Source organism: Nyctereutes procyonoides, unplaced genomic scaffold (assembly GCF_905146905.1).
Source record: "Nyctereutes procyonoides isolate TBG_1078 unplaced genomic scaffold, NYPRO_anot_genome, whole genome shotgun sequence".
In the NCBI taxonomy this organism is placed as follows: Eukaryota; Metazoa; Chordata; class Mammalia; order Carnivora; family Canidae; genus Nyctereutes; species Nyctereutes procyonoides.
Window position 1 is genome coordinate 4,069,588 of NW_026575159.1, and position 18,259 is coordinate 4,087,846.

General features: G+C 36.2%; 1 long non-coding RNA gene across 4 annotated transcripts in view; it reads right to left on the bottom strand.

Moving 5' to 3' along the window:
* Positions 1-9,481: 9,481 nt before the first annotated feature.
* The window catches only part of LOC129502465 (uncharacterized), a 127,479-nt gene continuing 118,701 nt past the window's right edge, over positions 9,482-18,259 (bottom strand). For all 4 annotated transcript variants that reach the window (XR_008662970.1, XR_008662973.1, XR_008662971.1 and 1 more), the window contains one exon: positions 9,482-9,864. This is a non-coding gene — a long non-coding RNA (uncharacterized LOC129502465). The remainder of the gene's footprint in view (positions 9,865-18,259) is intronic.

The window sequence follows — 18,259 nt, forward strand, 5'->3', positions numbered from 1 at the left end:
CTGGTACTTAGTGTACGGTTTTCCACTGTGTTTTATTTAACCTAAGTCCCAAATTCTAAAAGCATAAATGGAAGTATCTTTATGCCTTGGGTAGAGATGTCTCAATTGTTCCATGGGAAGGCTGGAGAAAGCATTGCATTTGGAAGCCTTACTTTGGCTATCACCTGAGACTGGTATCCTAGAAGTGCAGTCCAGTATGCTGAGTCTCTTGGAGGAGAGGAATGCTTGCCTCTTACTCACACACTGCTTTATTTGCAAGTTAAAGTCTCAGAGGAGACTGTCTGTCTACCCAGCTGCAGAATGTGTATGCGATGATTGCATCTGTTGCCATGGAAACTGAAATATAACCGATAAACTACAGCCCAAAACAGATTAAAATTGACTTAGAAAAACTATGTAGGGTTATTACAAAACACATGATAAAACATCTCTTTACTGTACCTCCCTCTTTAAAATGATAGCTTATGAAGTAGAATTTTCATAGAAATCATTCTACCCAACAGAGTTTGTGGTGGTAGAAAGATTATTGCTGAATAAATCCTTAAAGTAGTATATGATAACTGCACATGACAGTAGATGGATGGATGGTTTAAATGCATATATGTTTGGCTAAACATATATGTATAAGGGTAATGATATCATTATGAAATGCTATGAGTCCCAGAAATCCAGGCCCAAATATATTTGAACATTATAAAAAAGATAATTGATTTTTGCTTCAACCTGATTTACTATTTCAAAGATGTATATCTATTGTTTTGTTGTTGTTTTTTAAAGATTTTATTTATTTATTCATGAGAGAGAGGCAAAGACATGGCACAGGGAGAGGCAGGCTCCCTGCAAGGAGCCTGATGAGGGACTTGATCCCAGGACCCCGGGATCATGACCTGAGCCAAAGGCAGATGCTCAACCGCTGAGCCACCTAGGTGCCCTATTGTCTTGTGGTTGAATTTATATTAACCTAAACTTAATAATAGCCACCACTTATTCAACCTTTACTCGTAATGATCAAAATTGTAGAGCTGGAGAATTAATAATCGAAACTGTTATAGAACATCAGTTGGTTGAAATGGAGGTTTTTTTTTTTTCCCTCAATGCGGCAATCATGCCTAAAGAGCTAAGATTGGTCAGTTGGGGAAACTGAAAAATTATAGAATGATAATTATTCAGATGTCATCCAATTAGCAAACCTTATTTTTAGGGTGTCAAGTGTATTAAGATCGTTTGATAGTAACAATAAATTATTTTTCCTAGCAAAAATTATCAATGGTGGTATGTACTAAGGGAAAAGAGCAAAGACTGGAATTGCACTTGACCACTTTTGGATTTTCATTGTGTAATGAACTTGTTCTGCATTAGGACTTTTAAAAAACAACCTGCCAAGTTTCACAGAGCAAGAGGACAACTTATGGAGGATATATCTATCACCTGGAAAGTTCGAAGTTTATTTTGCCATCTTTTAAGTCAAAGGAAGACTGGAAGGTCTGTTTTCCCATTTGTTGTTCTGAATATTTATAGGAAAGGAAAGGTTCTTTTGGAGACAGTTGAAACGAAGTTCCAATTCTGTCTTTGGAAATGACTCATAGCTTCTAACGTAGGACCTTCTAATGATCCATATGTGGATGTATGGAATGTTTAATGACATAGGAATGGTGATAGCTGGATCTTGGTCTGTTCTCTGTCCTGTCATTACCTGGCTGTGGATCTCAAACATTTCTGGCCCACAGTTTTCTTATCTGTCAGATCTCAGTAGGAGGTGCTGAATAATCAGTAACATTCCTTTCAGTTCTAATTAGAATCAAACCTTATGTGAATGTTTCTATCTGACTCAACCCTAATCCATAATTCCTTTCTCCCTAATTATTTTCTGGTATTGGTCCAGGGGTAAATATGTGTCCAGTTCTAACCAATTATTGTTAATGGCTGAGATTCCAGGAATGCCTTTTAAAAGGATAGATGGTGCCAGAATGATCCTTTGGGCCTTTTGAACCTGTCCCCTCTTGCCTGCAAAAAATGCAATGCATAGGGTATAGCAGCCATATTTTTTTCAAGATTTTTAATTTGTTTATTTGAGAGAAAGCATGAGTTGGGGAGAGGGATAGAGGGAGAGAGAGAAGCAGACTCCCCACAGAGCAGGGAGCCTGACACGGGGCTTAATCCCAGGACCCCAGGAACATGACCTGAGCTGAAAGCAGATGCTTAACCAACTGAGCCATATAGGCACCCCCATAGCAGCCATCTTAATGTCTATGAGATGACAAGCTAAGGATGGTAGAAGCAGAGAGATGAAAAGAATGCATATCCCTAATGGCTTCTTTGAGAAGCCTTACCAGCCTTGGGCTGTCTGTATCTGCATTTCTTGCTATAGAAGAAAAAAAAAACCCATCATTTAAGCCATTGCAAAATGGTTTACCATTATTGGCAGTAGAATTTATGCTAAATGATATAGCTTAATACAACAAATAGAACTAAAATGCTCTAATTGAAGAAGGTTCCTTGTGAAAGATACAAAGATCAATACCATGATTGCTTCTCTCAAGGCACTTCTAAGTAGAAGGCAAATGACGAACACTAAGCTAACTACAATACCAGTCAGAATGCATTAAGAAATGTATCAACAACATTTTAAGCAAGATGAAGTCATTCTTGAGCTCAGGGAACTATGTGGGGAAATTGGACATAGAGCCCCCCCCCCTTTTTTTTAAAGATTTTACTTTTTTATTTAAGAGAGAGAGCACAAGCAGAGGGAGTGGCAGAAGCAGGCTCCCCACTGAGCTGGGAGCCTGATGTGAGGCTCCATCCCAGGACCCTGGGATCATGACCTAAGCTGAAGGCAGACTGAGCCACCCAGGTGCCCCTGGGCATAGAGCCTTAAAGAGATATATTTTAGTACTCTTGGAAGTTCATGCTGCCTCTTAATTACATTAATAATTAAATTATTAATATAAAAGCAATAATTGGACATTAAGCTATGATCACTTTATTATGCTGATCTAGAGATTGGGTCATACAGTTAAGCTTGACTTTCAATTTAACATTTTAGCAAAATATTGTTTTATAAAATATCATTCTTTTTTTTAAAGATTTATTTTATTTTATTTATTTATGATAGACATAGAGAGAGAGAGAGAGAGAGAGGCAGAGACACAGGAGGAGGGAGAAGCAGGCTCCATGCCGGGAGCCCGATGCGGGACTCGATCCCGGGACTCCAGGATCGCGCCCTGGGCCAAAGGCAGGCGCTAAACCACTGAGCCACCCAGGGATCCCCTATAAAATATCATTCTAAAAGAATTCCACATTAGGAGGTTAAAAAGGGCCATGGTAACCCATTTCCTTCCACTTGCTCAGCTACTGGTTTATGTAACTACTCTCAGTGCCCTAATAATTTGCTGTTTGAAAAAATATGGACTAAAGTCAATGCCTGCCCTTTTTTTTTCTGCTGCTATGATGCTACCCTAACCCTATTTTACTGTCCAAGTCTTTTCCCAGACTGTGTAATCTGATAAGTGATTCAACACAGTTAAGTTAACCAATAAAAATGGCTTAATATACCATCAGCATTCACTTGTGTTTGTGCTTTTATAGCATCTAGACTGTGATCATTCCTGATCACATTTTGGAATCATCAGGGACACTTTTAGAAATATCGAATGCATGAGCTCACCCATCCAAGTTGATTTGAATCTAACAGGTCTGGCAGTGGGATGCAGGAACTGGTAGGTTTATTTTTTTTTTTTAAAGATTTTATTTATTTATTTTTTCATGAGAGACACAGAGAGAGAGGCAGAGACATAGGCAGAGGGAGAAGCAGGCTCCATGCAGGGAGCCTGATGTGGGACTCGATCCCGGGACCCCGGAATCATGCCCTGAGCCAAAGGCAGACGCTTAACCACTGAGCCACCCAGGCGTCCCAGGAACTGGTAGGTTTAAAAGCGTCTTAGGTGCTTTTAATGTACAGCTAAGGTAAAGAACCAGCAGTCTAACCTACATTCAAGGCATGTATCCACCAGACGCCTGATGTGGCAAGCTTCTCTAAAAAGCTACTCTCAGCCTTGTGGGATTAGATGACTAAAGCACAATTCATTTTGCCCCTGAGCTGAAAAGGAGTTTGTTGAAAGAATCTTGCATTTTCTCAGCAACACCACAGGGAATGGGGCCTCTTTAGGGCCTGCACCCAGTATCGGGAAAGCTGACAGGAACCAGACAGTGGTTCCCCCGGCCCCTTCCTCTCTTGTTCGCTCAAGCTCTAATTCTCATAAACTGCTGATTTTTGGTTTATTCCTTCCCACCACCCTCACCCCCAGATATCTGGTCTATTCTGCTCTTTCTGAAACTCAGCTCTGCCTCCCCAGCTATGAAGGAAAATTCTATGGCTACTCAAGGTCAGCACATGTATTTGTATCTTGCATCTACCTAGAGGTCTGCACCCGCCTTATATGAATGAAATGGTCCCTCTGAAGGGAATGGCCTCAAGATACATCACTACTGGTGACCCCAGCTTCTCCTTTTCAGAGACAGATCCAAGCTCAGAGGCTCCTTCCTTACAAGTACATAGTCTCTGAGAAGCTCTGGCCCAGCGTAGGTAAGTGTCCATTCTGATCTACTCACCTATGCTCTGAGATGCAGGCTAAGATGGCAGAAAAAAGCTGCAGAGGACTCATCCCTACATGGGGAAGGGGGCACTTATTTATAAAGGGGATCATTTATGAGGTAGCCAGTTAACTAAAAAGGTCTACTTGATCCCTCAAAGAGCTAGCTTTTGAGTATGGGAGATGTAAACATAAAATGTCTCTCAGAAGCCATCTTTCAGTGTAATGAGCATGTAGGAAAACCCAGAGGCCTTTCCTGACTGATGTGTTCCAGGAAAGCATTATGGAAGGGATATATTTTTTATAGATAATGTAGGGAAAGAGGGACTCAGATAGGTGGAGAGGGTATAATGAACAAAAGCATGAGGTGAGTATGGCAACTATTTCAGATCCATTGGACCATAGAATTTAAAACATAGTATGCGATCAAGTTGAAGCCAGAATGTAGAGCTTTTTGAAAGTTAGGCAAAAGGATTCCTTCTAGAAAATGTAAGGTTTTTGAGCAAGGGAAATATATAACCAGATGAGTATTTTAGGAAAGTCGATCTCTTCCAAAGTGACTATAGTAAGTAAAGAGGAGAAGATATAAAAATAGGTGAATAGATCAAATAAGAGGCAGACAGGATCCAATCTAGGTTGGTGGCAATAAGAATAAAAAAAATAAAGACAGGGAATTCTTGAGAATCATGAGGATTTCAGGCAGCATGCCAGGGGCAAGGAGAGAGATATTTGGATTAGGAAGTGTATTCCAGGGCTCTGGCCACATACATGTATGGTAAAGCCAGTTCCAACAAGTTACTTTTTAAGGTACTCTTTGTATTTATTTATTTCATTTGACTCATTCCATTGTTCACTCACTCAACATTTACTGAGCACCTGGTTTGATCAGACATTATATAGGGAGGTGGTTCAGATAAGATGAATGAGACTGGACTCTCCCCGTGAGGATGTGGACATGAAAACAATGAATGAGAAGACAGCATGAAAAGTGCCACATGACCTCATAGGGCTGTCGGGCAGATTAGATGAGATCACGTCTGTAAGATGCTTAGTTAGGCACAGTGCCTGGTACCTAGTAAGCGCTCAAGAAATAGTAACTATTATTCCATATAAAATCCCCAGAGAGCAAAAAAGTAGAAATGATGAACTGTCTTAGGATATTGAGGACAGCTTCAGAGATGAGTGAGATCATTGACCAGGCAGAGGCAAAGAGGGGCATTCTAGATGGAAGGGCCCACATAAGTAAAAGCATGATGTGTTCTGAGAAGACCGAGAACAGTAGCTGCTATAGAGTACAAGATGTATATTTAGTAGTGGCAGGTAGGCTAGGCCTACTTTTAGGTGGCCTCAATGCCCAACAAATTCTAGATTTTATATTTTAGGCAATCAGAAGCAATGATTGGATTTCAAGCAGACAGAGGGTAAGCAGATTTCTTATTAGAAAGAAGTAAGGGACTCTCACTATAGGAACAGTGAGAGTGGGACAGGAGAATAGGTCAGAGCAAAGAAATTAGTAAAGGCTACTTAAATTATTCAGGCAAGTCATTTGAGGTAAGAGCATGAATCGAGATGGTTGCAGTAGAAATGGATGCAGGAAAAAAATCATGATTTTTATTTTTATTTTTACCATTTTTTAAAAAAGATTTTATTTATTAGTGAGAGACACACAGAGAGAGTCAGAGACATAGGTAGAGGAAGAAGCAGACTTCTAGAGGGGAGCCTGATATGGGACTCCATCCTGGGACTCCAGGACCATGCCTTGAGCCGAAAGCAGGCTCAACCACTGAGCCACCCAGGCATCCCTGCAATTTTTCTTTGATAAAGCATTTTATTAAACATTTTCAATAATTCACATACTTCTAAAAGCTTGTGACATAATGTTTGAACATTTATCTAATTCAAAACGTATTATATTTTTACCAGCTCACTCTTATAATGTTAATCTCTTCTAAAAACTTAGAAAAGACCATGCTTTAGGAAAATGAAACAAAACAAACTTTCACAATTATAGCATCTATTTTAACATCATAGGTTGGTCGTTACTTGCAAACATACTGCGCAAAAATAACCTCATATGAATATTTTAATGTTGCACTCTAATTTTATGTATTCTTTCTTATATATTTCAAGATTGTGAAATAGATACAGGCAATATTTAAGTATTCTGATGCGCCGATGAGAACATCCTTTTCTTACTGCATTACCTGAGAACCAATCAGGTGGCCTAGACTTAGGTCATGCCTGGAGGCCAGCAACTTTTTGGGTTGATAAGTTGCTTATAGCTTATCTTCCTGACACCTGGAAAAGGTTACAGAACTCAGAGGTCTTATTACTGCAATTCCTGTGTACAGTCAATGCCTATTTATTGAAAATTGAATTAACTAAAAATTTACAATGAGTTATTTTTTCTAGTCTTTATATGTGATAACTACTCTTTATAATAAAAACCACGAAGAATTGTAAAATCCTGTATTTCATTTTAAAACAAAACAGTTCAATAATATTTTACTGTCTTTTAAAACTAACCTTATAGTTTTGAGCTAATTGTAGATTCACATGCACTTGTGAGAAATAATATAGAGAAATCCCTTGCACTTTCCCAGTTCTGCCCAGTGGTAACATCTTGCAAACTATAGTATAATATGACAAGCAGGATACTGACATTGATAGAGTGTAGATCTCTTCCTGGATTCTCTGTTCTAGTCCATTGGTCTATCCATCTTTTCCTCCACCAATACTCTACTGCTTTGATTACTGTAGCTATTTAGATGGCCCTAATATCAGGAAGAATGATATTCTTTTTTTAAAGATGGTTTTAGGTATTCTAGGGCCTCACTTTACTATATTTCATTATAATATATTTCTTTTATAAATTGGAAATCCAGGTATACTATATAGAACAACTCCTATTAACTAGTATATTAAGTTAATTATTAATATGCCATTCATCAAAATTCTGAATTAGTGAGAATTTACTTTTAGTTCTGGCTTTAAGGCAAAGTTACCACAAAACAAATTATAAAAGCAAAGTTCTGGTATCTTCTCTATAGGCATTTAAAAACCATCTATTTGAGGCGCCTGGGCAGCTCAGTTTGTTGAGCATTGGACTTTTGGGTTCAGCTCAGGTCATGATCTCAGGGTTTTGAGATAGAGCACCCCCGCCTCACCCCACTCAGTGGGGAATCTGCTTGAGAGTCCCTCCCTCTCCCTCTGCACTTCCTCCTGCTCACACACACACACACACACACACACACATACACACACACAATTTCTCTCTCTCAAAATAAATAATCTTAAAAACAACAACAAAAAAAATCCAAAAGATCTACTATTCCAGGGTGCCTGGCTAGCTAAATCAGTAGAGTATCCAAATCTCTCTCTCTCTCTCTCTCTCTCTCTCTTTTGGAGCTTGGGGAGGGACAAAGGGAATCTTAAGCAGGTTCCATGCCCAGCTCATGTCTGACCAGGGTCTCAATTTTACAACCCTGAGATCATGACCTGAGCCCAGACCAAGAGTCAAGAGTCAAATGCTTAACTGAGGGAACCATCCAGGCACCCTTGAGCATGCAACTCTTGATCTCAGGGTTGTAAGTTCAAGCCCCACATTAGGTGTAGAGATTACTTAAAAAAAAAAAGTATATATATATATATATAGGCTATCTATTCCTATCTATATGGATGTGTCATGAATATTTCAGTTCTAATAATTCTAATATATTCATTCTTTAAGATAATTTTAGGTGCTAGAAGTTCTAGTAATGTTAAACCAATGGGGTGTTCTGTAAAATGTTCTGTTCATTGACCTTTAGTTATATTTACCTACCTATAACCTTTATAAAGCAATAAATAACTGCAAGCACAGGACATGAACAAATCCCAAAACCAGCTTATTGAAATGCAACTTTGTCTCTAAAGATTCTGCTGTGCCATTTACCTTTGGAGAAGAAAGGAGAAAAAGACAAACAAAAGCTTCGGGAAATTGATGCTCAGAAATTAAATATACTTAAGTGTGGCAGATATATTTTCAGTTATGAAAATGGATATTCTCACCAGCAGTATGCTCTCATAATTGTCTGTTAATAGGTTGGGATACATGAGATAAATCTGCAAACTATTGAATATGCTTGCCAATATTTGAATTTCAAAAGGAATCATTTTGTAGAATTTTGTACAAGTTTCTCTAATCCATGATACTAATTTCTTTTTGAGGTATAAGGAATTTTTATTTTCTTGCAGACAATAAATTATTTGTGCTGTCTTTAAGAAGTCAAACAGGCTTTTAAAAAGGTAATCTTTTATTACCAAAACCTGAAGCCTAACCCTCTCAGAAATTACTGTGGCATGTAATCAAAAGAAATAATTATAAAATAAAAATATCATGATCATATGTAATGTTTTTATATTTAGCTAATGAAGTCTTTAAACAAGAAGAATAGAGATTTTTTAAAAAATGTATATATTCAATAGATTTACTGAGGATAAAATCAATATAAAAAAACTACAAATATTTAAAGCATATCTCTAAGTTTTGACACTTGCATACCCCTTTGAAACCACATCACGAATTAAGGTAATAAACATAATTATTATGCTCAAAAGTTTTCTTGTGTCTTTTTCTAATCTCTCCTACCTCCCCTCCCCTACTCTAGGTAACCACTGTTCTGCTTTTTGTCACTATGTATTTGTTTGCATTTTCTACAATTTTATATAAATGGAATCATACAGCATGTATTTGTTGTTTTCTTGGCTGCTTTTATTCAGATTCTGATATTTATCCATGCTGCATGTATAACAGCTTGTTATTTTTTATTACTAAAGTACAGATATATCATAATTTGCTTATCCAATCACCGATTGAAGGACATTTGGGTTGTTTCCAGTTTGGGGCTATTGTAGATAAAACTGCTATGAATATTTGTATTCAAATCTTTTTATGGTTGTCTATTTTCATTTCTCTTGGGTAAATATCTTGAGTGGAATGGCTAACTCATGTAGTAGATGCGTATTTATTTTTTAAGAAACTGTCCAGCTTTTTTTTCCAAAGGGCTGAAACACTTCTATTTCTACCTACAGTGGATGAGAATTCCACATCCTTCCTAATACTTGATATGGTCAGTTATTTTAATTTTAGCTATTCTGTTAGATGTGTAGTGGTATCTCATTGCAGTTTGACTTTACATTTACCTAATGACAAATGACACTGGGCATCCTTTTGCATGCTTATTTGTTATCCATATCCCTTTTTGGTGAGATGTCTGTTCAAACCACTTGCTCCCTGAAAAAAAATAAAAGAGTTGTTTTCTTATTATTGAGTTTGGAAAGTCCGCTATATATTCTGGATACAAGTTCTATATTAGATCAACAGTTTGCAAATGTTTTCTCCAATCTGTGGATTGTCTTTTCATTCTTTATAGGATCTTTTGAAGAACTGAACTTTCAAATTTTGATGAAGTACAATTTATGTTTTTTTTTTCTCTTATTGATTATGTCTTTGTTGTTGTATTTAAGAAATATTTGTCTAAACCCAAGGTCTCAAAGATTTTCTTTCATGTTGTTCTTCAGAAATTCTATAGTTTCAGATTTTTACATTAAATCTATGACCCATTTTGAGTTGATTTTTGTATGTGGTAAGAGGTATGGATTGAAATTCTTTTTTTTTTTTTGTATATGGATACACAAATATTCCAACACCATTTGTTGAAAACATTACTTTTTCTTCAGTGAATTGCCTTTGTACTTATGTCAAAAAAAATCAGTTGTCTAGACATGTGTGGGGCTGTATCTGGGCTCTCTATTTTGTTCCATTGTCTGCCTTTATGCCAATACATCACTGTCTTAATTACTGTAGTTTTATAATAAGTCTTGAAATCAGACCATATTTGTCCTCTAATTTTGTTCTTTTTCTTCATTTGGATACCCAGACAACCCAGGTGTCATAAAAGAGAATAGCTGTTTTATGGGGATTTTTTTGTTTTTTAAAAATCTCACAGTTATTCTAGTCTGTACTGAGAAGCTAGAGTAAAAAATCCAATTCAGATGGTTCTGTCAAGGATATGCTCACATGCTTTATCACTTCATTTGGAACTTGGACTTTATTGAACACAGACTATGTTTCAATTATTGTGGCTGAAATTTGTATCAATCCAGTTCTTGATAAAAGTTAACTATTGTAGCATTATTTATTCATGAGAGACACAGAGAGAGAGGCAGAGACATAGGCAGGCTCCATGCAGGGAGCCTGATGTGGGACTCAATCCCGGGACTCCCGGGATCACACCCTGGGCCAAACGCAGATGCTCAACCGCTGAGCCACCCAGGTATCCTGCAAAATCCTATTTAAAAATTCAACAGGACTGGGGTGCTTGGGTGGCTCAGTCAGTTGAAACTGTTAGTTTTGGCTCAGGTCATGATCTCAGAGTGGTGGGACCAGCGCTGCATCCAGCTCTCAGCTCAGTGGGGAGTCTCTTGAGATTCTCTCTTCCCTCTATGTCTCCCTCCGCTCATTCACACACACTCTCTCTCTCAAAAAGATAAATGAATCTTAAAAAAATAAAAATTTGGCATGACTAAGAATTATTGTCTAAAAAAATTAAAAAAATTATTGTCTAACATGGAATATGTTTATTGATGAGAAACATACCTAACCTTATTGTCCAATTTCCTGCAACAATCCTCAGTAGTTTGACCATGCTTTCAGTCTGATCATTTGCTTGAGACAAAGCAGTTGTTTCTATGATTTTTTTGAAGGCTTACTCTCAATTCAGGAGGGTTTGTGTGTATGTGTGTTTCTTTTCCCCCAAAAACTGAGATTGTCAATATGCCATACCTCAATTGGATTGGGAAAGTTCTGGATAGGAAATTTGCTTGGGGCTGGATAGCATTACAACTGAGGGCTTGGCTTTGGATTCAGGCAAACTGGGTTTGAATATTGATTCTACTTTGTAATAATTACATTACCTTGATTATGTTTTTAAATATCTACAAACTCATTTATCATCTGGAAATTGTGGATTATATAGTGTTTGCCTCTTAGGATTATTACTAGTGGCTTGGACTTTATTTAACTACTGCAAAGACTGGAAAAGAATAAAGCACATAACAAGCTCCAATGTATAATCTACCAAGTTAATTCCACGATACATAACAGTGAAAACTTGATCAGGAATCCTTATTGATTTTGTAAGATTATATTAATGGTTTATACCAAGCTCCTCAGGAAAACCCAGTGTGCATACACTTGGGAACCACTACACTAGGTGATTTATATAGACTATCATATTTGATTTATAACAACTGAGTTGTGCTTTCATTCCTTTTTTATCGGTAAGAAAACTGAGGTTCACAATGACTGTGTTGATCCAGCAAATTGAGCTTCAAGGATTCAGACCCAGATCTGACTTCAAAATCCCTACTTTTTACTATTTCCCTATATTTATGTAAGCAAGGTTCTTAGAGAACCCTAAATTTAAGGAGAAAATGCACATACACAGCAGAAGCTGATTGCAAATATCTGGCCCAGACTTAAGAATAAAGCAATAGGGGAATTGGGAACATTTCATTGCCATTTGTGAAGGAGTCTACCCTTAATATAATCTTACATAAACCATTAATATAATCTTAAAAAATCAATAAGGAATTCTGATCAAGTTTTCAGCATCATATGTCATGGAATTAACTTGGTAGATTATATATACACTGGAGCTTGTTATGTGCTTTATTTTTTCCCAGTCTTTGTAGTAGTCAAAATCCAAGCCCCTAGTTAGAGCTTCTACCTAATGTTTTCCTGAGAATAATTCCCAGATGTACTGAATTTACAATGGCCAAGATAACCTGATGACTAATTTCTGGAACAACACCCTTCTTGCTATAAAATGCATTCCTACAGGTATGCATTTTTTTTCCTACACACCTAATTTAGGATATAGATGAACCCATATCACAGATCTAATGGGAACACTACAACACGTTTTGGTATCTAAATGGCAAATGGCTCTGGCCATCACCATTAGCTATTGCTTGGCTAGGCTTATAAACAAGTTACAAGAACTGAATCAAAATGACACTCTGCACACATGATGACATAATTATGGGTGTAGACTTCATCTTAGAGAAGAATCCCAAAAGAGTTTATGTCAGTATGAACTGTAAAGACTCTACCATAGGAGTATTTTTAGGATTTCTTTACTCCCACAATAATTGCAAAGAACTCAGTGACATTTGACAGTAATTTTATTATTGTGAGAACTTTCTGCTCAACTATAGGCAAGTGTTCTACAGTTGTACCTGGCACTTTGAGGCTAAGGACTCTCCAGAATTCATTAACTGAAACAACAGTGGTTTGTATTCAGTGTAATATAGTGAACCAGACCAAGAAGTTAATAGTATTTTGACATTCTGAAAAGCATTTTCCCACTAGAAAGCTCCAACACAGCCAGATGTTATTTTCTGGTAGGCAATACAGTACTTCAATATAGTTTTTTTTTTTAATTAGAGATTTTCTGTTTCTTCAAGGGAAACCAGCTTTATTTTCTTGTTATAATTATAAAAATATGGTTAGCCATATAGACAGGTGTAATAAAGAAAGAAGTCATCTGAAATTTCATTATGCAGTGATAACCTCTAGGTATGTAGGTTTCTCTCTTTCCCTCTTTTCCTATTCTTTATAATCTATTTGTCTAAAAACAATGCAATAAGTGCACATGTATGGAAAAAATTAAATTTTAAAGAATGGACATAAAATGAAAAGCAGAATCCCCTCCTCCATTTCTAAATGTTTTCCCCAGGTGAAATGTTTATGTTAACTTCTAGTTTTTGACTTATCAACTATAGTTGATTCCTAACTGTAAATGAAAAAGCAAGCTGACAAAGCCAAAGCTGCTCAAACAGCAGAAGACGCCATGTGGATAATGGAACAGATGACCAAAGAGAAGAGCGAAACACTGGCCTCCTTGGAGGATACCAAGCAAACAAATGAAAAACTACAGAATGAAGTAATCAGATTTAAATGTCTTTTTGTACAAAGGACAGCTTATCGACTTCATGGAATGCTTGATCACTAACTCAGGATTGTTTATTTTTTGAAGTATGGCCTCATGCAGGTTGGATCTGTGTTAGTGGAGTTGAATATACACCAGGAGCACAATAATATTAAATAAAGTATATTACTTCATTAAAAAAGGTGAGTATTTAGTCTACTCATGTTACTTGCTACTTATTTTAATAATCCTAGGACTTAATAGTCCTATTGTTACTTTGATTTGAATTGGTTACTGACTGGCTTTAAATATTATACTGAAATTGCTATAGCCTGTTCTATCTGACTAATCTTTCTCTTTACTTTTCATATTAGTAAGATGCTAACTTCACTATCCAAACTTCCATTTCTGCTGCCCATTTTTTAAACCTCAACTTCTGTACTTTTGCAGTGTTAAGATTTATGATATTTTTATTTCTCTAGAAAAAATATAAATAAAACCAAAAGACCTGTGTTAAAATCATATTTCCATTACAGGCAAGCTGTGTAGTAGAGCCTCACTAAGCTTTGATAGTGAGTATGTGATTTACCTTTTCCATTTCCTTAACGTGTCTTTTGATGAACAGCAGTTTCTAATCTTGATAAAGTCCAATGTATCTTTTTTCTTTTATGGTTACTACTTTTTACATACCAAGAAATCCTTTCCTACTGCATTATTGCAAAGATATTCTTTATGCTTCCTTCTAAGGATTTTATAGTTTAGTTTTTATTTTAGGTTTACAATCCACCTCACATTATTTTTTATATGTTGTGATATACTAGTCAGGATATATAGATATCCAGTTGTTCTACTACCAATTGTTGAAAATATTTTCTTTTCCTCATTGAATTTCTGGCATTTCTGTCAATTGGCTGAATACATATGGGGAGAGGTCTATTTCTAGATTCTCTATTCAACCCATCTATTTGTCTTTTCTTATGCCAATAACACATTGTCTTAATTACTATAGCTTTATAATAAGTCTTAGAGTCAGATGGTCTAAATCCTCCAAAATGTTTCTTTTTCAGGATTATTTTAGCTATTCTGGTCCTTTGTATTTCTATTTAACAGTGAATGTTTGACTACCAATTTTTATAAAAAAACAGCATTCTGAGCTGGAATTATACTGATTCTATACATCATTTTTAGGTGGAATGACATCTTTACAGTATCATCCTGCAACAATTTACATGGTATATTTCTTTACTTTTTTGGCCTTCCTGCAGACTTGTAGTTTTAAAAGTAGAGATCTTTTATACCTTTTTAAAAGTTTGTTCTTAAGTATTTAATGTTTTTTGACACTATGATAAAGATTATTTATTTTTAAATGTTATTTCCAATTGTTTGTTGAAATAGTATAGAAATACTGACTTTTTATATTCTAGAACCTTGCTTAGTTCACTTATTGGAATTAAAAGATTTTTGGAGAATCTTGTAGAATCATGTTGTCTGTGAATAAAGGCAGTTTCGTTTCTGCTTTTCTAATCTTTATTCTCCATTACCCGTTTCTTTATATGTTATATTCATCTTTTCTGGTAGACTTTTAAACATATTTATCACAGTTATTTTAAAGTCTTTCTCTGCCAACTCTAACACCTACGGCCTTTGTTGGTCTCTTTCTATTGACTGTAAGTCACATTTTCCCTTTCTAGTAATTTTTTATTGTTATGCTGTGGGTAATACATTGCAGGGTCTCTGGATCTTCCTCTGAAAAGTATTGAGTTTTGTTCTAGCAGGCAGTTAAATTACAGACAGATCACCTTTAACTTGAGGAAACTTGTGGAAACTTGGTTTTCATTTTTTTTAGGACAGGTTTATATTTTAGTTTTGGTGATGTAGGCTTTGTTCCTAGATTCATGGAAAACCCAAGGTGGCTACCAAGGTCACTTAACTTGGTTGGATTTCAGCTTCAAGGTGTGTCTTAGCTGTGGTGGGCAGCAGCTAAAATCTCTGCTTGGCTCTTAGAGCCTTTCACAGCTGTCACCTTCTGCTAGGTTCCTTGGATTGACAGGCAGTCAGCCAACAATTTGAGGAGAGTTTATATGCAGATTTCCAGGCTTCTCACTCAGTAGCTCCTTCCTTTAGGGGATTTCACCTTAGATTTTAGTGGCTCAAACAGACCCAAATTCAGTCCTCTAAATTCTTAGGCCAGCAAGACTGGTTTTCTTCCAGGGTTCTACCTTCCTGTGCTGCACAGACTGAAGAGTGAGAGGAGCTCTTTTTATAGGTATGCTATTTAGGGCTAAATAGATGTATACGAAGTCTGATTGAGACATATTGCCAATCTACAGCCTTACCAAAATGTCCCCATTTTCCTTAATAAGTATCTTCTGTCTCAATTCTGATTGAATAATTTGTAAAAGTCCTTTTCCTCCTGCTTTCACTTCAAAAAACAAATTATGCTTTTAAAAACCTTTTAAATTCATAATGACCAAAATTTAGATTACTTCTATAACTGATGATACAAACGTAGAATGTGACTGAGGATAAGGAGACCAAGGAATTTTTATAATTGCTTTTCCACCAATCAGCTATGTCATATTAGCATTAGGGAACCACTAAACCATTCTGTTCCTCCTTGTTGGATAAAAGTCAAGAATGGACTAAATAATGTCTAAGTAGAATTCTAATTAGATACTATATAAATACATACACACATACACACACATATGTAGGCAAATTATGTAATATTTTGAGTTTCAAAAACACCTCTAATTAAAAAAAATTTTGTTTATAAATTTTTTTATATTTTATTAATTGATATGTCACCAAATATAAGAGACAGCTATGACATGAAAATAAGAACATTTCTTATATTTTTTCTCCTGAAACTTTTTGGCTAAAGCTGGAAAAATAATTTTCTTTTTTATTTTTTTCTACTTTCTTTTTTTTAAGAATGTATTTATTTATTTATTTGAGAGAGTGAGAGAGAGCATGTGCATGCAAGTGCAGGAGGTGGGGAAGGGCAGAAGAAGAGGGAGAGAGAATCTCAAGCAGACTCTGGGCTGAGCACAACCTTGAGATCACGACCGGAGCCAAAACCAAGAGTCCATGCTTAATGGACTCTGCCACCCAGGTACCTTAACAATGTTCCCTTTAAAAGGTATTAGATAACTTAGAATGATTATAAATATGATATTCTTAATTTATAATTAAAAATTAAAACATATTTCATTTTTAATGGAAACTACTTAATCATTAACATTTTGAAAAATGTGCCATTGGGACCCTGGGTGGCTCAGTGGTTGAGCATCTGCCTTTGGCTCAGAGTGTGATCCCGGGATCCTGGGAGAATCCTGGGATCGAGTCCCACATTGGGCTCCTGCAGAGAGCCTGCTTATCCCTCTGCCTATGTCTCTGCCTCTCTCATGAATAAATATAATCTTTTAAAAAAGAAAAAGAAAAAAGAAAAATGCACCATAAAAGTCAAGTGTCATCTTCAACAGGAAACTTTTACTAAATATCTGTAAACCTCTTTGCATAAAAGTGCTTGATTTTAATGGAAAATCATTAAAACATCAAAAACTTGTAAACCTAAAGAGTTTTGCTTCTAACTACTATCCTTTCTATGTGTGGCCCAATAAAAAAATGGGACTCACATGTTTTCTTTGACATTTCACTAAATTCAGTTCAATTCAATCTAAGTATCTGAGAAATATGTGGGACTATAAACTTAAAAATTCATTTAATTCATTTTAAATTCATTCATTCAATGAATTCATTCATTCCTTTAATTGCACAATGTGTCTAGCAACTCCACAGATTATTAAGTATTAAAGTTAAATATTACTTCACTTTGTGTCTAGAGTTACTCTATCTCATGAGAAATTATTGATAGGAATAATATACTTTTAGTTATCTGGTCCATGTTCCTAGGGCCAATGCCCTTCTTCCCTGAACTCAGATGCAGACAACTTCCATGTTACTGAATTTCTATCATTCTTTACCTCTTTCTACCATTCACATCATTTGTTCAAATGTCATCTCTTTGTAAAAGCCAGTTACCTTCCTCTTAACTCTTCAATGATAAGGAATCTTAAGCTAGCTTGCTAGCCATTGCTTTTTCCATTTCAAATTTCTGTGTATTTCAATTTTTTATTCAAGATATGCATGCACATAGTTAATTTAAATTGTTCTGTAAAACTTTCCCTCTTCCTTACTGCTTCTCTATTTCTTAATTCCTCAAAGCAAAATCAAATATTTTTGTTATTTTAAACTTATCTGCACATTTCTATGCAACATGGTTTTATTGCTATATCTTGATCTATCAATTTTAGATGTTATCTCATGTCATCTCCCTCCAAATAAGGATTTAGCATTCACTTTTGTTTGAAACCACTTACGGTACTGCCTATCTCTATCCTATCCCCACCTATATATTTTTCCTCTGCTGAGCCACTATACCGGATTAATTTTACTTTTTATTAGAGTTCGTTGTCTTGTCTCCCCCCCCCCTTTATTTATTCATGGGAGACACACACACACACACAGAGGGGTAGAGACATAGGCCTAGGGAGAAGCAGGCTCCATGCAGGGAGCCCGACATGGGACTTGATCCCAGGTCTCCAGGCTCACACCCTGGGTCAAAGGCAGTGCTCAACTGCTGAGCCGCCCGGGCTGCCCCCCTTTCATTAGTATTTTACATATAAAATCCTT